This window comes from Triticum dicoccoides, chromosome 4A (assembly GCF_002162155.2).
Source record: "Triticum dicoccoides isolate Atlit2015 ecotype Zavitan chromosome 4A, WEW_v2.0, whole genome shotgun sequence".
Taxonomy (NCBI): Eukaryota; Viridiplantae; Streptophyta; class Magnoliopsida; order Poales; family Poaceae; genus Triticum; species Triticum dicoccoides.
The window spans coordinates 523,942,151-523,968,121 of NC_041386.1; positions in this window are offsets into that span (position 1 = coordinate 523,942,151).

Here is a 25,971-nt window from a genome sequence, read left to right on the forward strand (position 1 = left end):
GGCAGCACGACGGCGTGGTGTAGTTGGTGCAGCAGTACTCCGACAGAGCTTCGCCAAGCACGTACGGAGGAGGAGAGGTGTTGGGGAGGGGAGGGGCTGCGCCTTGAGTTGTGGTGTATTGCAGCCCTCCCCTCACCCCTCTATATATAGGGGAAGGGGCAAGGGGGGCCGGCCCTCTAGGGAAAACCCTAGGGGGGGGCGGCGGCCAAGGGGTGGGGGGCTTGCCCCCCAAGCAAGGGGGGTGCGCCCCCTTTAGGGTTTCCCCCCCAACCCTAGGCGCATGGGCCCAAGGGGGGGGGGGCGCCAAGCCCACTAGGGGCTGGCTGCTATCCCTACGCAGCCCAAGTGGCCCCCCGGGAGGGGTGGTCCCTCCCGGTGGACCCCTGGAACCTTTCCGGTGGTCCCGGTACAATACCGCTATGACCTGAAACTTTCCGGTGCCCGTTTAACAACTTTCCATATATAAAACTTTACCTCCGGACCATTCCGGAACTCCTCGTGACGTCCGGGATCTCATCCGGGACTCCAAACAACATTCGGTAATCACATACTTGTCTTCCTGACAACCCTAGCGTCACAGAACCTTAAGTGTGTAGACCCTACGGGTTCGGCAGACATGCAGACATGACCGAGACTCTTCGGTCAATAACCAACAGCGGGATCTGGATACCCATGTTGGCTCCCACATGCTCCTCGATGAAGTCATCGGATGAACCACGATGTCGAGGATTCGATCAAACCCCGTATACAATTCCCTTTGTCAATCGGTACGTTACTTGCCCGAGACTCGATCGTCGGTATCCCAATACCTTGTTCAGTCTCGTTACTGGCAAGTCACTTTACTCGTACTGTAATGCATGATCCCGTGGCCAACACCTTGGTCACCTTGAGCTCATTATGATGATGCATTACCGAGTGGGCCCAGAGATACCTCTCCGTCATACGGAGTGACAAATCCCAGTCTCGATCCGTGTCAACCCAATAGACACTTTCGGAGATACCTGTAGTGCGCCTTTATAGTCACCCAGTTACGTTGTGACGTTTGATACACCCAAAGCATTCCTACGGTATCCAGGAGTTACACGATCTCATGGTCGAAGGAAGAGATACTTGACATTGGAAAAGCTCTAGCAAACGAACTAACCGACCTTTGTGCTATGCTTAGGATTGGGTCTTGTCCATCACATCATTCTCCTAATGATGTGATCCCGTTATCAACGACATCCAATGTCCATAGCCAGGAAACCATGACTATCTGTTGATCACAACGAGCTAGTCAACTAGAGGCTTACTAGGGACATATTGTGGTCTATGTATTCACACGTGTATTACGATTTCCGGATAATACAGTTATAGCATGAATAAAAGACTATTATCATGAACAAATAAATATAATAATAACACTTTTATTATTGCCTCTAGGGCATATTTCCAACAGTCTCCCACTTGCACTAGAGTCACTAATCTAGTTACATTGTGATGAATCGAACACCCATAGAGTTCTGGTGTTGATCATGTTTTGCTCGCGAGAGAGGTTTAGTCAACGGATCTGCGACATTCAGATCCGTATGTACTTTGCAAATTTCTATGTCTCCATCTTGAACATTTTCACGGATGGAGTTGAAACGACGCTTGATGTGCCTGGTCTTCTTGTGAAACCTGGGCTCCTTGGCAAGGGCAATAGCTCCAGTGTTGTCACAGAAGAGTTTGATTGGCCCCGACGCATTGGGTATGACTCCTAGGTCGGTGATGAACTCCTTCACCCAAATTGCTTCATGCGCTGCCTCCGAGGCTGCCATGTACTCCGCTTCACACGTAGATCCCGCCACGACGCTCTGCTTGCAGCTGCACCAGCTTACTGCTCCACCATTCAACATATACACGTATCCGGTTTGTGACTTAGAGTCATCCGGATCTGAGTCGAAGCTAGCGTCGACGTAACCCTTTACGACAAGCTCTTCGTCTCCTCCATAAACGAGAAACATGTCCTTTGTCCTTTTCAGGTACTTCAGGATATTCTTGACTGCTGTCCAGTGTTCCTTGCCGGGATTACTTTGGTATCTAGCTACCAAACTCACGGCAAGGTTTACATCAGGTCTGGTACACAGCATGGCATACATAATAGATCCTATGGCTGAAGCATAGGGGATGACACTCATCTCTTCTTTATCTTTTGCCGTGGTCGGTGACTGAGCCGAGCTCAATCTCACACCTTGTAACATAGGCAAGAACCCCTTCTTGGACTAATCCATTTTGAACCTCTTCAAAATCTTATCAAGGTATGTGCTTTGTGAAAGACCTATGAGGCGTCTCGATCTATCTCTATAGATCTTGATGCCTAATATGTAAGCAGCTTCTCCAAGGTCCTTCATTGAAAAACACTTATTCAAGTAGGCCTTAATGCTGTCCAGAAATTCTATATTATTTCCCATCAAGAGTATGTCATCTACATATAATATGAGAAATGCTATAGAGCTCCCACTCACTTTCTTGTAAACGCAGGCTTCTCCATAAGTCTGCATAAACCCAAACGCTTTGATCATCTCATCAAAGCGAATATTCCAACTCCGAGATGCTTGCACCAGCCCATAAATGGATCGCTGGAGCTTGCATACTTTGTTAGCGTTCTTAGGATCGACAAAACCTTCCGGCTGCATCATATACAGCTCTTCCTTAAGATGCCCGTTAAGGAATGCCGTTTTGACGTCCATCTGCCATATCTCATAATCATAGTATGCGGCAATTGCTAACATGATTCGGACGGACTTAAGCTTCGCTACGGGAGAGAATGTCTCGTCGTAGTCAATCCCTTGAACTTGTCGATAACCCTTAGCGACAAGTCGAGCTTTATAGATGGTGACATTACCATCCGCGTCCGTCTTCTTGTTAAAGATCCATTTGTTTTCTATCGCTCGCCGATCATCGGGCAAGTCAGTCAAAGTCCATACTTTGTTTTCGTACATGGATTCTATCTCGGATTTCATGGCTTCTAGCCATTTGTTGGAATCTGGGCCCGCCATCGCTTCTTCATAGTTCGAAGGTTCACCGTTGTCTAACAACATGATTTCCAGGACAGGGTTGCCGTACCACTCTGGTGCGGAACGTGTCCTTGTGGACCTACGAAGTTCAGTAGCAACTTGATCTGAAGTACCTTGATCATCATCATTGGTTTCCTCTTCAGTTGGTGTGGGCATCACAGGAACATTTTCCTGAGCTGCACCACTTTCCCGTTCGAGAGGTAGTACTTCATCGAGTTCTACTTTCCTCCCACTTACTTCTTTCGAGAGAAACTCTTTTTCCAGAAAGCATCCGTTCTTGGCAACAAAGATCTTGCCCTTGGATCTTAAGTAGAAGGTATACCCTAAAGTTTCCTTAGGGTATCCTATGAAGACGCATTTTTCTGACTTGGGTTCGAGCTTTTCAGGTTGAAGTTTCTTGACATAAGCATCGCATCCCCAAACTTTTAGAAACGACAGCTTAGGTTTCTTCCCAAACCATAATTCATACGGTGTCGTCTCAACGGATTTAGACGGTGCCCTATTTAAAGTGAATGTAGCTGTCTCTAGAGCGTATCCCCAAAATGATAGCGGTAAATCGGTAAGAGACATCATAGACCGCACCATATCCAATAGAGTGCGATTACGACGTTCGGACACACCGTTTCGCTGAGGTGTTCCAGGCGGCGTGAGTTGTGAAACGATTCCACATTTCCTTAAGTGTGTGCCAAATTCGTGACTTAAATATTCTCCTCCACGATCTGATCGTAGGAACTTTATCTTTCGGTCACGTTGATTCTCCACCTCATTCTGAAATTCCTTGAACTTTTCAAAGGTCTCAGACTTGTGTTTCATTAAGTAGACATACCCATATCTACTTAAGTCATCAGTGAGAGTGAGAACATAACGATATCCTCCACGAGCCTCAACGCTCATTGGACCGCACACATCGGTATGTATGATTTCCAACAAGTTGGTTGCTCGCCCCATTGTTCCGGAGAACGGAGTCTTGGTCATTTTTCCCATGAGGCATGGTTCGCATGTGTCAAATGATTCATAATCAAGAGACTCTAAAAGTCCATCAGCATGGAGCTTCTTCATGCGCTTCACACCAATGTGACCAAGGCGGCAGTGCCACAAGTATGTGGGACTATCGTTATCAACTTTACATCTTTTGGCATCTACACTATGAACATGTGTAATATTACGCTCGAGATTCATTAAGAATAAACCATTGACCATCGGAGCATGACCATAAAACATATCTCTCATATAAATCGAACAACCATTATTCTCGGACTTAAATGAGTAGCCATCTCGTATTAAACGAGATCCAGATACAATGTTCATGCTCAAACTTGGCACTAAATAACAATTATTAAGGTTCAAAACTAATCCCGTAGGTAAATGTAGAGGCAGCGTGCCGACGGCGATCACATCGACTCTGGAACCATTCCCGACGCGCATCGTCACCTCGTCCTTCGCTAGTCTCCGTTTATTCCGCAGCTCCTGTTGTGAGTTACAAATATGAGCAACGGCACCGGTATCAAATACCCAAGAGTTACTACGAGTACTGGTAAGGTACACATCAATTACATGTATATCAAATATACCTTTGGTGTTGCCGGCCTTCTTATCCGCTAAGTATTTGGGGCAGTTCCGCTTCCAGTGACCCTTCCCCTTGCAATAAAAGCACTCAGTCTCAGGCTTGGGTCCATTCTTTGACTTCTTCCCGGCAACTGGCTTACCGGGCGCGGCAACCTCTTTGCCGTTCTTCTTGAAGTTCTTTTTACCCTTGCCCTTCTTGAACTTAGTGGTCTTATTGACCATCAACACTTGATGTTCTTTCTTGATTTCAACCTCTGCTGACTTCAGCATAGAAAATACTTCAGGAATGGTCTTTACCATCCCCTGCATATTGTAGTTCATCACAAAGCTATTGTAGCTTGGTGGGAGCGACTGAAGGATTATGTCAATGACTGCCTCATCAGGGAGGTTAATATTCAGCTGGGTCATACGGTTGTGCAACCCAGACATCTTGAGTATGTGCTCACTGACAGAACTATTTTCCTCCATCTTACAACTATAGAACTTGTCGGAGATGTCATATCTCTCGACCCGGGCGTGAGCTTGAAAAACTAGTTTCAGCTCTTCGAACATCTCATATGCTCCGTGATGCTCAAAACGCTTTTGGAGCCCCGGTTCTAAGCTGTAAAGCATGCCGCACTGAACGAGGGAGTAATCATCAGCACGAGACTGCCAAGCATTCATAATGTCTTGGTTCTCTGGGACGGGAGCATCACCTAGCGGTCCTTCTAGGACATATTGTTTCCTGGCAGCTATGAGGATGATCCTCAGGTTCCGGACCCAGTCCGTATAGTTGCTGCCATCATCTTTCAGCTTGGTTTTCTCTAGGAACGCGTTGAAGTTCATGTTGACATGAGCTTGGCCATTTGATCTACAAGACATATTTGCAAAGGTTTTAGACTAAGTTCATGATAATTAAGTTCTAATCAAATTATGAACTCCCACTTAGATTAGACATCCCTCTAGTCATCTAAGTGTTACACGATCCGAGTCGACTAGCCCGTGTCCGATCATCACGTGAGACGGACTAGTCATCGTCGGTGAGCATCTTCATGCTGATCGTATCTTCCATACGACTCGTGTTCGACCTTTCGGTCTCCGTGTTCCGAGGCCATGTCTGCACATGCTAGGCTCGTCAAGTTAACCCTAAGTGTTTTTGCTGTGTAAAATTGTCTTACACCCGTTGTATGTGAACGTAAGAATCCATCACACCCGATCATCACGTGGTGCTTAGAAGCGACGAACTGTAGCAACGGTGCACAGTTAGGGGAGAACACTTCTTGAAATTTTGTAAGGGATCATCTTATTTACTACCGTCGTCCTAAGTAAACAAGATGCATAAAACATAATAGACATCACATGCAATTATATAAAGTAGTGACATGATATGTCCAATATCATATAGCTCCTTTGATCTCCATCTTCGGGGCTCCATGATCATCTTGTCACCGGCATGACACCATGATCTCCATCATCGTGTCTTCATGAAGTTGTCACACCAACGACTACTTCTACTTCTATGATTAACGCGTTTAGCAATAAAGTAAAGTAAGTTACATGGCATTCTTCAATGACACGCAGGTCATACAAAAATAAAGACAACTCCTATGGCTCCTGCCGGTTGTCATACTCATCGACATGCAAGTCGTGAATCCTATTACAAGAACATGATCTCATACATCACAATTCATCATTCATCACAACTTCTGGCCATATCACATCACATGATCAATCGCTGCAAAAACAAGTTAGACGTCCTCTAATTGTTGTTGCATCTTTTACGTGGCTGCAATTGGGTTCTAGCAAGAATGTTTTCTTACCTACGAATAACCACAACGTGATTTTGTCAACTTCTATTTACCCTTCATAAGGGTCCTTTTCATCGAATCCGCTCCAACTAAAGTGGGAGAGACAGACACCCGCCAGCCACCTTATGCAACTAGTGCATGTTAATCGGTGGAGCCGGTCTCACGTAAGCGTACGTGTAAGGTTGGTCCGGGCCGCTTCATCCCACAATACCGCTGAAGCAAGAAAAGACTAGTAGAGGCAAGCAAGTTAACAAGATCCACGCCCACAACAAAAGTGTGTTCTACTCGTGCAAAGAGAACTACGCATAGACCTAGCTCTTGATGCCACTGTTGGGGAACGTTGCAGAAAATTAAAATTTTTCCTACGGTTTCACCAAGATCCATCTATGAGTTCATCTAAGCAACGAGTCAAGGGAGAGAGTTTGCATCTACATACCACTTGTAGATCATGAGCGGAAGCTTGTCAAGGGGATGGTGATGATGGAGTCGTACTCGAAACGTGATTCGGATCACCGATGTCCAAGTGTTGAACGGACAGCACCTCCGCGTTCAACACACGTACGGGACGGAAGACGTCTCCTCCGTCTTGATCCAGCAAGGAGGAAGGAGAGGTTGAGGAAGGCAGCTCCAACGGCAGCACGACGGCGTGGTGTAGTTGGTGCAGCAGTACTCCGACAGAGCTTCGCCAAGCACGTACGGAGGAGGAGAGGTGTTGGGGAGGGGAGGGGCTGCGCCTTGAGTTGTGGTGTATTGCAGCCCTCCCCTCACCCCTCTATATATAGGGGAAGGGGCAAGGGGGGCCGGCCCTCTAGGGAAAACCCTAGGGGGGCGGCGGCCAAGGGGTGGGGGGCTTGCCCCCCAAGCAAGGGGGGTGCGCCCCCTTTAGGGTTTCCCCCCCAACCCTACGCGCATGGGCCCAAGGGGGGGGAGCGCCAAGCCCACTAGGGGCTGGCTGCTATCCCTACGCAGCCCAAGTGGCCCCCCCGGGAGGGGTGGTCCCTCCCGGTGGACCCCCGGAACCTTTCCGGTGGTCCCGGTACAATACCGGTATGACCCCGAAACTTTCCGGTGCCCGTTTAACAACTTCCCATATATAAAACTTTACCTCCGGACCATTCCGAAACTCCTCGTGACGTTCGGGATCTCATCCGGGACTCCGAACAACATTCGGTAATCACATACTTGTCTTCCTGACAACCCTAGCGTCACCGAACCTTAAGTGTGTAGACCCTACGGGTTCGGGAGACATGCATACATGACCAAGACTCTCCGGTCAATAACCAACAGCGGGATCTGGATACCCATGTTGGCTCCCACATGCTCCTCGATGAAGTCATCGGATGAACCACGATGTCGAGGATTCGATCAAACCCCGTATACATTTCCCTTTGTCAATCGGTACGTTACTTGCCCGAGACTCGATCGTCGGTATCCGAATACCTTGTTCAGTCTCGTTACTGGCAAGTCACTTTACTCGTACCGTAATGCATGATCCCGTGGCCAACACCTTGGTCACCTTGAGCTCATTATGATGATGCATTACCGAGTGGGCCCAGAGATACCTCTCCGTCATACGGAGTGACAAATCCTAGTCTCGATCCGTGTCAACCCAATAGACACTTTCGGAGATACCTGTAGTGCACATTTATAGTCACCCAGTTACGTTGTGACGTTTGATACACCCAAAGCATTCCTACGGTATCCAGGAGTTACACGATCTCATGGTCGAAGGAAGAGATACTTGACATTGGAAAAGCTCTAGCAAACGAACTAACCGACCTTTGTGCTATGCTTAGGATTGGGTCTTGTCCATCACATCATTCTCCTAATGATGTGATCCCGTTATCAACGACATCCAATGTCCATAGCCAGGAAACCATGACTATCTGTTGATCACGACGAGCTAGTCAACTAGAGGCTTACTAGGGACATATTGTGGTCTATGTATTCACACGTGTATTACGATTTCCGGATAATACAGTTATAGCATGAATAAAAGACTATTATCATGAACAAAGAAATATAATAATAACACTTTTATTATTGCCTCTAGGGCATATTTCCAACAATAATATCTGCTATTATACTGTTTCACCCTTCCCTTTCGGAGAAATCCAACAAATCCATCACGAGTAGCAAGCACCAGCTCATGGAGGGGTGAATCCGCAAGAAAGTCAGATTAAGTAGTTTGGATTCTGCTGGAAAATACATAGGAGCTCATGGGTGCTCCACACCCTGATACGAATAATAATCGTAAAAAATACCAGAAACTTCAAAAAGAATCTGAAATTTGGGGATATCAAATGTGGGTTCTCAATCTACTCCCGTGCGGAATTTGGTGAAAAAATACCAGGAAACGTATCCGTGGCTAAGGAAATGTTGTCCGAACAGAAATCAATGCAAATAGGTTCTTTTATACATATGATTTTTTATCTTTTTTGCCACGAATACATTTCCTAGTATTTTTTCACGAAATTTCACACGGAAGTAGATCGGGACCCCAGGTTTGATATCCCAAAATCTCAGATTTTTTAAAAAAATTCTTATTTTTTTTGAATTTAGTGTTCATATAGGGATATGGAGCACCCGGGTGCTACAAATCCGCTTCCGGATTCTGCTGCCGTATATACAGCCACAAAAGCCATGAGAACCATCACAAATTGAAGGCTGAAACCTCCAAATGAACGATACTCGAACCATAGATTATATTCGCTTCACAAGTTAGTAGGTGTAAGGGTAACTCCAATGTTGTGCATTAAACACCTCAAAAGTACTTCCTCCGTTTCTTTTTAGTCTGCATATAAGATTTGGTTAAAGTCAAACTTTGTTAACTTTGACTAAGTTTATAGAAAAAATATCAATATTCATAATATGACATCAATGTTGTTAGATGAATCATAAAATTAATTTTCATACCATGTAGCTTTAGTATTGTAAATGTTGATATTTTTTTCAATAAAGTTGGTCAAACTTTACAAAGTTTGATTTCGACCAAATTTTATATGCAGATTAAAAAGAAACAAAGTGAGTCCGAACATGTCTATGCATAGTGATAGGGGGTCGGTCATCCAATTATACGCATTAAATATGCATAAAATCCGAACAGCAGGTGGACCGAGCGGGTGGGAAAAGTGTATGGGCTTTGACGATGTGATCCAACTAATAGTGGACCAAACCGAAGGTCCGCACATCCCAAAGCTCGTCAAGTTTAGTTCAGGTTTGTGAGAATTCAATCCGAACTGATCCAGAGATGGTACTACGTTGAAAGCAAAAAAAGAAAAAAAACTATCCAGATCACACGATGCAGATATTTAGAGGTGTTTTGATACACGCCGTTGAACTCAAACATAAGGTATGGACTTTCTCCTGCCGGCCGGCCAGTAGCTACTAGCCTGCGTAGTGGGAGCACTTAGGCCTTCCACGTGCAGCAGCAACTGGGCTACACGCCTACAGGGGAAAAGTTGGTGTGCCAGGTGTTGCGAATGCAAGGGTCACACATCCAAAGCCAAAAGGGCAAACACACACATGCAGCATGCACCTGATCAGATTCAGCAACCATGGTATGGGCCAGCCCTGTTGGCTCCCAGGACATGCATGCTTTTCACTCATATATGATCTCTATAACTTTTATAAAATGTTTCAAGAGTTCATGACAGTGTCAAAACAATGTTTCATATTAAATTACATAGAGGGTACCACATTGCCATTAGTAGCAGCAGCATGGGGCAAGCGAGCGAGCGGCGAGGGCAGCGACACGGTGCTGGGCGGCGGTTGTTGTGGGTGGACGAGCGATGACGGCGACGGTGGTCGACGGTGGTGTCGTGGTTGTCGTCAGCAGAGCGGCGCTGTGGGTATTGACGGTGGCACTGACATGACGTAATTAATGCCTATTATTATTAGGGAGGTGTCATTTTTACTCCTTCGATCCCAAAATAAATTACTCAACTTAACTAAAGTTAGTATAAAATTAAATCACTTATTTTGGAACTGAGGGAGTACTAAATAGTGTGAAACTTAGGCTGCTTTATTGGTGTTTTCCAATATTGTTTTGCGGATGGGAATCTGCTGAACCTAGGTTTTTGGCCCAACTTCCTCAATACCTGATTTTTGCCCGGGGAAGGGGCTCTCGCTCTAGGGTGGTATCAGAAAATGCTACTCGTAGTACTACGTTTTTAGCAAGCATGATATTCCGCACTGTGATTTTTTCTGTTTGTCTCTAGGCCCCGACATCAACAGGGTGCGCACAGACAGAGACAGCTTTGATGCTTGCGTGCCTGAGTGTATACACCATGCGGCTAAATTTCTGCTATTGTAACAGTATTCAAGATCTCCAGACAGTGCACCAATTATGAGAGAGATCTTCGCCAAAAACCGGCAGCCAATTATGCGGATCCGTCTGATCGAGATCTAGCTACAGCTCGATCATATCTCGCATTTGCATGTGTAGCTAGCCAAGCCTAGCTAGTGCGTAGACAGAGGAAGCACACAAAGAAGAGGGAGAAATGAAACGAGATAGAGGTAGCCAGCCAGGCCGGGAGAAAAAGAAGGCAGCTTTTTGGAGGATGGCTACATGTCGTCAATAATAAGCGGCTTGGAAAGAAAGACGAACGCAACCTACATGCAACGTGTAAGGTAGCATCTATCCATGTCAGGATCAGCGCATACATATCGACCCACCAATGACTATGGCCATCAAAAAACAAGAGCACAATCAGGAGGAGCACTTAGCGTGTAAGCATGACAAGTAAGCTTGGATTCCCTGGCGATAGCATCATTCCTGACGCGTAAGATGAATTGTGCCGGCCTCTCTTTTTCTTCAACTCCTGTTCAATTTTCGTCACCTGGACAGCAACTGTTTATCCGTCCTGCAGATTCGATCATTGTTCCAAAATATATTCTCAGGCGTCGACCCAAATGTCCTTGATATTCCCAAACCGTATATATCGCTGCTAGCTGGCCGCCATCTAGTGGCAAACAATATGTTTGATTTTTCATCAGATCTTAGAGAGATGGCGAGCCTAGTTAGTTCTTCTTCACGTTTTTGTTTCATTCTTGCTAATGGAACCGGGGAGAGGCCTCCCTGTTCATCCAAAAAAAATACATTTTCTAAACCTGTAAGAGTATATATATATACTAATTTTGCCCCTTGCTATACTTTTTCTAAACCTGTAAGAGTATATGTGTCGATAGATATAGAATCATTATTTAGCCAGGACTGCATAATTCATGTTCCATCGAAAGTAAGTGGTTGTGTGCTGATTAGCTAGCTAGCCCAATATTTCGGACTGTTCAAATATGCAAATGCCTTTGGTCTAACCTTATTCTGGCAATAAATTCAATGCATGCATGAATGCACGATATACAACTGCCCTACATGCAGCGAAAGCTAAATGCATACTCCCTTCGTTTCAAATATTATGAAGTTGCAGCTTTGTCCTAAGTCAAAATAAAAAAGTTTGATCAAGTTTATTGAAAAAATTGCTAATATCTGGAATATAAAGATGTAATTGTATTTTAGGATGAATCTTTCTTTTTGCAGGTATATTTTAGGATTTTTTAGAAAAAGAGGATGACCCGCGGCCTCTGCATCTGGGAGATGCATGCGGCCACTTTATTGATTATTCTCGAGGACCTTACAAAGTATTACAACAATATGTCTGAATCCGCTATCTTGACAACATTTGCCGCTACTCCTATCCAAATGATGAAGGCGTGCTAGCTGGGCCACTACCCAGACCACTCTTCTAAGCCTTCTTCCTCCTGCGCGAGTCCATCGCCACACATCGGACGCCGAATCTCCACTGCGCCACGACGCCGAGATACGCCGCCATCAGTAGGATGAAGCACCGCTCCGCCGAGTCCGGCAGGGCTGCTGAAGACCAAGCACCGTGGAAGAAGGACTCCGAAGCTGAGCACATAGGCGGCAGAGCGCCAACGCACCGTCACCAGACGAACTCCGACCACGCCACCAACCGCCGCCAAGCAACCAAAGCATCACATCCACCCCAAGCTCACCACGAATGACACCCCCAAGAGGGTGACGACGCCCGGAGCGCCGCTGTCGCTCGATCCGGCAAGGATTTGGGCTTTCACCCGGCATACGAGCTGGGTGGAAGGAAGAGGGGAAGGAGGCAACCTGGACGGCGCCTACAAGAAGGGTACGGCGCCCTCGGGCGTCGCCGCCGTCGTGGCCAGCACTGCTGGCCTCGGATTTCTCCGGAGCCACCTCCCACCTCCAGCCGCCAAACAGGTACAACTCCGGCGACAAAGGCCGCCCAAAGCAGGACCATCGGAGGCAGCCCTGGTTGAAGTAGACGGAGGCCTTCAAATCTGGATCGGGCGCCGCCGAGACGCCCGCACCACAGCCGCCACCTGCCGCCGCCTCGCCGCCCCCGCGGCCGAGGAAGAACGGCCAGCACCAACGAGCACCGGTCACCGCAGACCCGGCGTCGATCCACCAGCCGAGGCCGCCGCCACGGATCCAAAGCCCCCCGAGGAAGAACGAGGCGGCCAGATCCTCGCTGCCACCTTCACCGGCGGCTGAGCGGCGAGCCGGCGGCCACCTCCGGTGGCGACGAGGGAGAGGAGAGGTGGGGGAGAGGGCCGGCGGCGGGCTAGGGTTACGCCGCCCGAGTCGCCCCTGCATAATTTATGGTGAATCTAATGAAACTAATTTGTGGTGTGCATAATTTTTTCTATAAATAGTCAAGCTTAAAGAAGTTTGAGTTAGAACAGAGCTAAAACTTCAAGTAATGTAGGATGGAGGGAATATATCATTGTCAATTGGTTGTCTAGATCGCTCAAGTTTTGACAAGTGCATGAACAAATAGTATACATCTAGCTGCCTAGAGCTAGCTACCTTACCATAAGCTAGCATTATGCAGATTAGCATCTTATGTGCTGGTGACGATGACCATGCATGGAATGCGACTAATCATTGAATTCTCTGCCCCCACATCATGCAATATGGACGACCCAAATATACACTGAACTTGCAGATATGATCATGGCCATTTTGTGCACCTAGATTCTTCAGATGCCTAGCTAATTAAAATGCTGACTTTGCCTGTAGCAAGCAAGCGTGCCTGACTATCAAATGGACCACGTAACCGACGAGGTAAGTCACCTACTTTTGCATATAGCTAGCTAGCTAGCTAGTTAGCTCACCTTTAGTACGTAGTCAAACTATTGAAATTACAAAAAAAAAAATCGAAAAGAAGGAAGACCCCCGGCCTCTTCATCGCATGATGCACACAACCATTATTGAAATTGTAAATACCCGTACACTAGCTAGACATCTAAATAAGGAGAGTTCATTCGCATTTTCCTTGCACATCCTAATAAAACACTAAGAGATTCAGGGATTTGTTGGGTGACACATATACGCATTATCACTTTATCGATCATCCCAGGCTGCCATGTTTGAGACGCAAGAACTTCACAGGGATCGGTTTATCTTCTGCGAAAAAGATTCACGTGCCCCGTACGGGCCGGGCTCGACCCGGCGACATATCTATCTAGAGATAACACAAGATAAAACCCTTTGAGCTGTAGGGAGGAAGATTCGGCGAGATTGGATATCCTTTGTGCTGGCGCCACATCTTTAATTTGGCACTCTTTAATGGCTTTAGCAAAAGAGCGAGCACGCAAGGGAAAGGAGCGGACGGGACGCCGTGTCGATCGACGTACGTACGTGTGCCTCTGCATGCGGCTCAAGATTAACAATGCAAGTCAATTGTGTGTGTGCAGGGCCTAAGCTAGGCTAGGCACGTACGTAAGATATGTTATATATCCCTATACTTGTAAAGATGCGTATCGATATATGCACTGCTATTGGTTGACCTGTGTTTTGGAACTTGCTTTCGCGCGTTATGATCGTGTCGTAGATTTTGTAAGTGTAGAGTGCATTGCAAGGGTTGATGTGCCAGGTCTTGCAATGGTCCAAACCTTTGGGACTTGGGTTAGCGTCCAACGTAAGCTAAGATCGGTTGCTGCATATTTAATGATTTTATAAACTTCGATGACCAGGAACATTAGATTTTTCAGCATGGCAAAACAAATGTTTCTATGGTAAAATATGTTATCGTGAGGCTGACAATTTCTTATGGCAAGTATGACAAATCCGCCATGTTCAGTTTTTTGTCAGAATTTGCTTTAAAGAAAATTGTCATCCACACGACAACATAAATTGTCATAAAAATGTTCATTTTGCCATGCTTAAAAATCCGACGTTAGGTTTTTAATGTTTCCCATTAATTAAGCATCATATCATAGTGGGCCAAGAGCAAATTTTGATCAGAAGATACATATACTCTCTGGTTGGAAAATACTCCCTCTGTATCAGAATATAAGATTTTTTACACTTAAACATCTTATGGGAACTTATAGAGGTAGTACTAGTGATTAAACCCTTACTTTGACAGGAGATCCTTTTTGACAATCATGTTGAAGCACAACTGCAACACTTGCCAAAGCAAACGAAAGGAAGATTCCGAAGCTTCCTTCCATTCCATTAATAAATTTCACTCAGTTTTTTTTTTGACGTGGCTCATCTTTTTGTTGTAAGAGAAGAAGAAGATTATTTTTATCAAAAAGAGAAGCGGATTATTCCACCAAAAAGCAGCGCTGCACTACCACTACGCTAATGTGTGGGCCCGCGCCATTTCTCCGGCCCAACTACGGCAGCAACCGGCCGGCCGATCCACGCGAGAGCCACGAGCGGACACGTGCCGCCGCCGGGGCCCAGTCCACCATCCGTTCGGCGGTCGGCCTGCTAGAAAGGAAGCAGCCGGTCCACTGACAGATTGGGCCCACTAACAGTTACCTTTTGAAGGCGCAGATAATGGTAGGGCCCATCCCTCCCGAGCGTCCCTACTGCCATGGATCGCTCTCCATCCACGGTGGGCGATCACATGCATGATCCATATTTTCCCGGTGTTTGGCATGCACTAAACACATGGTCAATGGGGTGCTCGTACACACAGTGCCAGCGACAGAAAGCAAAAACTTCAGCGTGCTGCTGACCAAGCGCGGATCGGTCGGTCGGTCGATGGATGGATCGACCGCTGGCTAGCTCGCTCCCACATGCATGGGCGGGCGATGCGTCGTCCTCTTTTTGGCAGACGGGCCGGCAGCCGCACACCTGTACCGCCCTTTGGCCAGTGCGGCGCGATCGCGCCATATATACCACCTGCTCTGCTTTAACGCTTTGGACAAAAAGCCTAGTATCTATCTATCCATCAATGTGTGTATGTGTGGATGATCGGCGGTTCATTCGGTGTACTGCTCGCTGGCGCCTCCTCCTTTACGTCCATCTGGGCGATTCGCGTCGTCCACGGGACGACCTGGAGCTACGTGTTCGCCGCAGGGCCGGTAAACTGGCCATGCATGCGTGCATGAACGCATGTGGAGTCCCGATTTGATGCGCTGATCGACGGACATGCGAATGGCATCGGGTGATCGATAGTACTACAACCAACCCTTTCGTCAAAGGGTCGACGGCCAGCCGATCAAAGCTGATCACAGTCGATTAATCACCACGTCACGGTCGACGGGATGGATAACGGTGTCGGGCGACTGATGAAGAGATGGCTGTGACCGGTGAGTGAGTGTACGTAGGTGCTGGCCAGTGCCAGATGCATGTAATGTAAGTGCATTCGACTAGATGCCCTACATTGCTAGCTGGGCGTTAATGGACTAGTTTTTTCCTCCTTTTTGAAGGACCGGCACGTTCCGATGCGGGCTATGCTTCAGCCCGCCGGCGATGCGGAGCCACCAGTTTGGATGGCCATCCATCAGTTGTCGGCCGGACAAAGGACCTTGGTGAAACACCACTAAACATAATAATACCTAAGGCATCAAGAGGCTCGCCACTGTGTTTTTCTACCCTCTATCAATGAAATGATACGCTCTACGCGTATCCGTGAAAAAATAAATTTAAGAGGATACTTCTGATGCTCGTATTGTATCTAATAACACCGTGCCATAGATATCATTCTTCCGGGCAGGACTACATATAATAAAATATCTTAGTGCCTTTGTGAGTGTACCAGCAGCTAGTGGGTGCCTAGACTATCAGCGGTACATCATAGGTAGAAGATGATTGAAAAATCAAGGAGAGGCTGGCAGCAACTTAGCCTAGAAAATCAGTTGAAGTTGCCAAACTAATGCATGCCTAAGTGGGTGGATGGATGGCCATGAGAGCAAGCAAGTTCACAGACAGATCTTCGTTTCAAATCGATCGTCCTGGAATCATGTTCTTGCTTGACAATGGACCCAAACACGCAAAGCTTGCTTTTTTGTTTTCTATAAGTAATCATCATGATAATCCATGCATATATAGTAGAGTACGTCCTTGTTTGTGCTCTTGTTCTCTCTGCATCATTTGGCACTATTTAATCAAACAGGACCTCCTTTTTGTTGCCTGTTTTAATTCAAAAGAGGCGTACATGATGGTGGGAGTGTACAAGTATCTTGTATTGGTTTTATAGTAGTACAAGGAATATATTTGTCCATTAGCAAAAGCTAATTAATTATCAGAGCTATTTAATTGTTGGAAGATACTCCCTTCATTATTTTTAATTCCCTTCATTTTTACAAATATGTGAATGCAATCTCCAAAACGTGTAATTTTCTTTCTTTCTAAATATGATTGAGGTTAACTAGACATGTTTGGTTGCACATCCTCGGGACATCATCTTTGCAGTGGCCGTGGTCAAGAGGTAATTCTATTTTTACCCCTAAGTTTCACATTTTATTTACAGCATTTATCCCATTTAAGAGAAATTCCTTCGTTTTACTCCATTTAATCAATCCTTTTGCTACTTTTTACCCCTACTAAGTTTTTTGGAGTTCTGGCAATGTGGACCCACGTATGCTCATGTCACGTGTTATGTAGATAGTTTTACAGGAAGAAAGAGAAACCAAACTTGAAATCAACATCTTTTAGGGGATGGGTACATATAATCAAACAAAACTAACGAGGCCCGCCATGGGCACCTCCTATCGCTTGATCTGCAACACTTGGCTAGTTGAGTGCTTCTGTCATTCTGCACTGCAAATTCCAGTAGATATCTGTGATTATTCAAAAAGGGAGCTGAAATGTACATGCATACGAATGTTGGTTGGATCCACATTGCAATATACACTAGCATGAAGAGGAAAGGGACGATGTAGTAGTTTGATTGAGATTAGTACCATAGGCCGTCGTTGGATGTCGCCGCGGTGGCGCCCAGCGGCCCGTGCCATCCTGCGTGACGACCCCACTCGTTCTCTTCAGGGGAGCTCCGCTTCGGCATCGGGTGGATGATGGCGTCGACGAGCAACGTTACGATGAGCGTGTCACCGGAGAACAAGTCCGGGGAGGACTCACCCGCTGACTTGACCCGCATTGTCGTCAATGGAGGCGACTGCGACATGCCATAGACAAGACAGGTACGCCTCCAAGGAGGACGACAATGCTCTTGACGATAAGCTGCGGACCAGGGACAAACAAACCCAACCATGTGTCATGCCATCTAAGCACTAAGATGTGAGTTTGGTTTGACAGGTCACGAGAAAAATGAAAAGGGATAAAAGGTGGCAAAGAATTGATTAAATGAAGTAGAATCGAGGATTATTTTCTTAAAGGGAGTAAAACTTGTCAAAAGTGTGAAACTTAGGGGTACAAATGGAATTAACTCTAAATGTTATCTAAATTAATCGATTTTTTAGACTACAAAACTGAAAGGTTTATCTAGTGCAACAACTAACTAAGCAAACCAATATGAACTAAACAAGCAATTTGTAGCACGCAAAAGCTAGAAAATGAAGCTTGGTCGACACGATGATGTGGTGACAACTATAATAAAAACTAGGCATGTGGTGGAAAATAAAAAGGCAGCCGGAGCGGTCAGATTGGATATGAAAGACAAACTATTTGGTAAGTTTTACAACTTGTCAGTGAATAATACGTATCTACGTTTTCTAACTTGGCGATGGAAAATATCGGTCTCTCACCAATGCAACAAACTTGCACTGAAACTTACTTATGATATCCCGCTAAGTGTTTTGCCCAATCAGCAGGGAAAAAGTGTTTTGCCCAATGTTACTTTTTGGGTAGAACGTGCCACTAATTTTGATCTCTACAGAATATTGCTGGAATATTGAGGCTAATTTCCTCAGGTGGAGATCATGTGGGATGGTGCTGAAAGTTAATTCTATTTCCAACCAATAACATTTTGGGTGTTAATTATCATAATTAAATGCTAACGCTAAGGTATGGGCAAAGAAGAACACTAATTAATTAATGGATGTTCCCTCTTAAAGTAGCAAACAAACAAAAAGAGAACAAAGTGGTAATTAACACCCAAAAAGTGCCTACACATTATAATTTTATAGTTCTTTCTTGCTTTCACTACTTTATATATCAAATACTTACATTATGGCTTTAACATTTATATTTGAGGAACTGTCATATCTTTTATGAAGAAGAATATGTTGGTTACACGGTCCATATTGAAGAGGAGTTAGTTATCATTTATATATTCTATTCTCCACTTAAAATATGATAGTATAAAGCAAAGACTGCTTAAAAATCAAATCAAAGACGTTCTTGTTATTGGGTGCCACTCGATCAGCCTTTTTTTTTGCTCTTTAATTAGCTGATGTAGAACAAAGTGGAAAAAAGCATCTAATTACAAATGGTGCACTGCTAGTTAGTTAATAGCAGAAGCATCGTACACTCTCTTTAGTTTTAAGCTAGCTTCCAGCTAACCCAAACAATCAACAATAACATCTCTAAGCATCATGCATTACTTCACCAGTCGTTTATTAGAAGTTGCATCTTTAATTTTGCCGAACAGATCAAAAGTTCCATTTAAGGATCCAGTAGTATGTCCCTTACAGTTTGATCCAGGCCACCTCATTAGTAATACATCGGATTACGAGTTATTGTTCCTTGCTTTCATAGTCCCACATTAAGAGACCACCATTGTACATGCCCTAAGCTGCCCCATAAGATGCTCCACTACAGCATGATCTCTTCACTGTCCACGGAACAAGAATAACCAAATGAGAATGTAAAACGGGGACAAAGGGTTCTGAAACGTTTTGCCTCCCAAGACGAAATAACTTAATTTGTGTGTGTGTGTGTGTGTGTGTGTGTGTGTGTGTGTGAGAGAGAGAGAGAGAGAGAGAGAGAGAGAGAGAGAGGCAAGATACCTCCCTAGCACGTGGACATACTACTAAAATGAATAGTACAAAAATTAACAAAATATACAAAACTGGCAAGAAAATCCAAATGTAACCACCCATGTAAACATTCGAACTTTCCATATGCTTCTTAGTTTTTTCAAGGAGCAAAACAAAATATGCATTGCCTTGTGTGAAAGGATGATGATACGTTCTCTTGGCCTCCCGCTTTCCAGAACTCACCTAAGACTTCATGACTTTAAGCAACTTGAGGAAAAAGAGGCCGGTGACTTGAAGCCTTTGAGCTGTAGGCACCTCCCCGTAGCTGCAAGGACGTGTTGGTCAAGTCAGTTCTCTCTTCCATGGACATTTACTACCTCACGCCCTTAGACGCTCCGATGGACAAGCTTCTACATCCCTATCTTTGAGCCGTGTGTGGCAAGATTTTGAGCGGCAAATGCAAGGTTAAGTGGACGACATGGCATGCTGGCCCAAGGAGATTGACTCTCTCGGTATCCTCAACTTAGTCAAGCTTGCCACCACTCTTAAGAGACCATGACCATGGTTAGAGCGGACCAATGCTTTTGGAACGTGCATTGATTTGGACAACCATGCATTGAGTGAGATAGAGAAGCTCCAGTTCTGGATCTCGCCTTTGTTCGAGGGTCTAAGGCCAAAGGATGCCATGCCCCAAAAAATTCTGAATTATCTCAAAGAAGAAAATAATTGTCAAAGAGGCTTTGGAGAATAAGAAGTGAGTCGATTGGATTGCGATAAGCAATACTCTCACCCCGGAGCGTGTAGGGATTCTCTTTCCTATGGGAGAGGTAAGTGGGGTTCAAATGCAACACAAGTCGGTAGATTTGATTCATTGGGAGCTCACCACGGACGGTTCCTACTCCACCCGCCTCAGCATAAGTGCTTCATATGCCTAGCCCTCTAGGACAATCTTTGGACTGAGGTTCAGCTGCGATTATGTGGTTGGCCTAACTATGCTCCTTGCCAACTGTGTACGTGCAAGCAAGAGTGCGCACCGCACCTACTCTTCAATTGTAGATTCACCATCATGATTTTGCGACCCTTGCTTGGCTTAGCCTTCATATTATTCACCTAGAGTCTTTGTACAACCCCCACTTGCCGAATTTGGTCAGGTACTCCACTGTGTGTCATCGGCTCCTTGGGACCATTGCTAGCTTCATCTCGGAGAATGTGCGAAATAAGAGAAATGATCGAGTCTTCCGCCACGTTGAGACCCCAACTCTCGCCATTGTCTTGAGATCAAGGACAAAATAAATTTTTTAGGACATGCTGGTGTAAAACACTTGAGTAGCCTGATGCGGAGTGAGTAGTCATTGTTTTAGCAATATTGTAGTCCACATTGAACTGTTCTTATTCTTGGCCCTTGGAGTGTGTAATTTCCATGTAAAGTCTTCCCTTTGTTAATTAATTAAAGGGCAATGCTTTTGCCTCTTTCTTAAAAAATCATGTAAAATATTTAATAGGCACTAAACTTGTTATTGCTTACACAAGGCAGAAAACCTATTTTAACATGAAAACACATGCATCAACAACAAAAATCATATAAATGAATAAAATTGATTTTAAGAGGATTGTCTCTGATTTCTGTTATAAAAAACCAGTAGTTCACTACACTTTCTCTTACAGACCATATAGCGAATAATATGGATTGCGGGAAACTCTACATGTAAAACAACAGTGCAGGTTGAATCAACTGCACAAAAACCAGCACTCAAAAGCTACATCTGGTTCCGCACACCACATACTGCAAAAAGAACAAAAGAGGAACCACCTGCAAACAGAAAGCATATACGATCACATCCATTTGCAACGTAGGGAGGCTAAAATCTTCTTAAATTCGCTTAGCAGTATCAACAGATTAATCTTTTTATGGTCGACAGCCCTTGCCGTGTGTAAAACCTCCTTTTGCCACTTGTTCAACCAACTTTGCTCCTCACAAAAGATTTTACCTTTTCCTACCGTGTGTACAACAAAGACCGCATATGAAGCCAATGACTAATCAATTTGACAACAACCGGATCATGAGGTATATCGAAAGTAAGCCTTCTTCCTTGTAGTCCAGATCAACCACAACAAATGTGTAAATATATATATTTTTAGAACATGCAGAAGCATGCGTATCACAGGTAAGCATGACAGGTAAACTAAAGGCATAGAGAGAGATGAGCAACACCCTGCCTCTGCATAACTAAAGGCATGGACTTAACAATTCAGAAACTAGTCCATTTTGTTGGCATACCAGGTAAACTAAATGCAAATGTGTACAGTTGTTAACATCTACTCCCTTTATTCCTAAATATAAGTCTTTTTTAAAGATTTCAATAAAAACTACGTACGGATGTATATATACATATTTTAGAGTGTGCATTCACTTATTTTGTTGTGTATGTAATCCGCATTAGAATCTTTTAAAATATATTTAAAAACGGAGGAAGTAAAACACTAGAATCTTTTCTCCCGCGAGAATGTGCTCGTGGCTGCGCCTTTGAGTTTTTGTCTTTGTCTTTGCATCGTTCCCTCAGACATTCCTTTTTCTTGCAGTACACCACTAACTGTAAATTACGTGCACCGGCCACCCTAGATGCCTCACATGTCCCTTGTTATTTAGCTGATCACCTTTCCTTGTCGTACGGGTACAGATCAGGGCAGACATACAACGGAATGGATCTGCAAGTCATTATCTCGAATTAATTAAACGTAGTACCACGTTCATGTATATCACTATATCAGATAGAGTGATCATTATGCTCGATGATCACCGCTCTAACTTTTCAGCTAATCACTTACGTGCACGCATCCATCGTGCATGTCCGGTGCAGGTGTAACCGCCAGTACCAACGATAAGCTCACGAGAGCGATCGATGCTACCTTGAATCTCCCACGTTTAGTGGAAGAAAAGGAGAAAAACATGCATCAGTTTATCAACTATTTTGTGACGCAATACGGCTGTCATATACTTAACAGGTCCATGCCGTGAGTCCCGTGAGTGCAAGTTTTTTCAAACATATTGTAAGCATGCTAATTACGCTTATGATTTATAGCGAGATGAGTAGACACCAAGCCAGCTTGCCGGCTACTATGCCATGCAAAAGCAACACACGTTGACGGTTCACCGCAAGCAAGTGCACTTATTACTGGACTGCAGAGAGCTAGTGCTACTACTACTAGTTTCGTGATGGGGTAGACTTTGTTTGCATGCACGTAAGCCGGCGTCCACGTCGCGCGCGAGTCCAAGGCAGGGGTCGCCGGTTTCCCGCCGGGGCATGGTGACCGAGGACGGGATCGATGGAGGAAATCAACGCGCGCATTCAAGCCTGCGTGTGTGCAACCCCTTGTCATCGGGGAGGAAAACAAGGGTGCTGCACTGCTGCACACCAGCTGGCCTGCCGTTGCCACCCTATGGCTAGACTAGATGAGCACGCCTAGATTAGCATGCAGTGCTAGGAGAAAGTAGCTTGGATCCTTCCGAGTCTGCAACGTATACTAGTACTACGCAGGCGTAGGCGTGCCTATCCATCTGCCGCTGCCGCCACCAGCGGCACCACGCGTTAGCGTTACCAACTGCAACAGAAAGGGGGAGCCTGCTGCTGTAGCTGCTGCCGGAACCCCCGCGTACGTGAAAACGGCTTCCTCGGTGCACTTCACCGGCTCCAGACTCTACGGCTAGAGTGACGTGCTCACATTCACATACCGCGCTAGCCCAGATGCAACCGCGTCTTAATTGATTTGATCCATCGTCTCGGCGCGTGGGGAACATCCGCTTGACCCGTCCGGTACTGTTGCGTCCCATGCATCTGCAAAAGTGTGTCGATAGAAAAGTTTGGAGGAACATTGTTTTTCCTGAAGAAAAAGGCATAAGAGTTACCTCATTTTTATTTATTTTTTGAGAGAGAGTTACCTCATCTATTGATTAAGGAGATGGCATGGATGATTATTCTCGCAATACATTTGACCGGCTAGTTTTCTATTGCACCTCCCTCATATCCAATCATGGCGGAGCGCTTGTGACAAAACATTTGGACGTTTTTCTCATTCGAAATGGTCCAAGTCACCAGCATGATAAGTGAAGCCATGCCATTTCAATTGGGGTGCGAAAGCCAGTTTTATTTGCCCACCAAGTCTTGACGGAGTCCTCCAAGTGCCAAGAAGGTGTTCATGTTGTGGTGGTGTAGCCTCTCAGTGAACAAGTTCCGAATCTAAGGGCGTACCGACACTTGAAGAAAAGATGGGACTCACATTTCTCTTGCAAAGTGGGTAAGGATCACAATTTCGCCACCTCCTCTTGGAAAACCTATCGACGGTCCAAATTATATCTTGAAGTGTCAACCAAACAAAGACCTTACTTTTGGCGCTGCCTAAGCTTTCCAAATCATTTACTCCATGAGGGAGAGAACCTTGGAGGAACATTGTGAAATCCTGAGAGAAAGGGGTCACCTATAAATCAAGCAATCGAACAAGAAATCAGTATGTATGCCCACTTTTATAAATAAGGCAATAACGGAAAAATTATCCAACAAACAACAGTTAGGGTAGCAACACGATAAATCGGTGCTCTGGCCAGGTGTAGACCAAACATGGTTGGGTAAACATGCATCTATGCCACCCAGAAGAACAACAAGATAGCACTAAGTTATGCGAGAGGCGGTGTAGAAAGATGGCAGAGAGCGATGTCAGAGGCACAGATCTTGGAGATGATCGTGGATATGCCATTGATGTCCATGGCCTTAGTGAGTGGCTTCCATTGCTACAAAAGGATGGCCATTTTGAACGGACAATCAAGAGGATGGTTAGGGAACATATGTTCAGTGGTAAATTATTATGAGTCCAGCGACGTGGCGGATCTCAGCAAGAGAGGCGGAAAACCCTAATGAATAATCCAAAGAACCCTTAGAGAGCCATATATATCTTGATGGGTGTGCTATAGTATGCTGAGGAGGGAAGTTCATAGGAGCAGGCATAGGGGCCCGACCCACAGCAGTCTAACAGAGAGGGAGGAAGTCGGAATACTAGCTGAAAGGCCCGGGCTCGTCCGTAGAGGGCAACCCTGACTAGAGGCCCACCATCCATAGGAGGCCCAAGGCCCATGAATGTTTCATCAGACCAAGCATCGGCTAGGGTTTTCGTACCAGGAGAGCATGCCATCATCGTCCCATGGAGACCAGTGATACATGTGAGGTCGGCCAACCCACGGCGTCGGAGAATACGAAACTATGGCTACCCGCGTGAAAGCAGAGCGCTTGCTGATAACCCACAAGTATAGGGGATCGCAACAGTTTTCGAGGATAGAGTATTCAACCCAAATTTATTGATTCAATACAAGGGAAGCTATTCTCAAGTATTAGCAGTTGAGTTTTCAATTCAACCACACCTGAAAGACTTAATATCTGCAGCAAAGTATTTAGTAGCAAAGTAGTATGGAAGTAACGGTAATGGTGGCAAAAGTAATAGTAGCAGTTTTGTAGCAATTGTAACAGTGGCAACGGAAAAGTAACTAAGCAAAGATCAATATGAAACAAGCTCGTAGGCAATGGATCAATGATGGATTATTATGTCGGATGGCATTAATCATGTAGCAGACATAACCTAGGTTGACACAGAACTAGCTCTAATTCATCAATATAATGTAGACATGTATTCTGAATATAGTCATACTATGGAAAAGAACTTGCATGACATCTTTTGTCTTACCCTCCCATGGCAGCGGAGTCCTAATGGAAACTAAGGGATATTAAGGCTTCCTTTTAATAGAGAACCGGACCAAAGCATTAACACTTAGTGAATACATGAACTCCTCAAACTACGGTCATCACCGGGAAGTGACCCGACTATTGTCACTCCGGGGTTGCCGGATAATAACACATAGTAGGTGACTATAACTTGCAAGATAGGATCAAGAACACAAATACATTCATGAAAATATAATAGGTTCAGATCTGAAATCATGGCACTCGGGCCCTAGTGACAACCATTAAGCATAGCAAAGTCATAGCAACATCAATCTTAGAACATAGTGAATACTAGGGATCAAACCCTAACAGAACTAACTCGGTTACATGGTAAATCTCATCCAACCCATTGATACGTCTCCAACGTATCTATAATTTTTGATTGCTCAATGCTATATTATCTACTGTTTTGGACATTATTGGGCTTTATTATCCACTTTTATATTATTTTTGGGACTAACCTATTAACCGGAGGCCCAACCCAGAATTGTTGTTTTTTTGCCTATTTTAGGGTTTCGAAGAAAAGGAATATCAAACGGAGTCCAAACGGAATGAAACCTTCGGGAACGTGATTTTTGGAATAAACAAGATCCAGGAGACTTGGGCCCTATGTCAAGCAACCAACAGGGAAGCCACGAGGTAGGG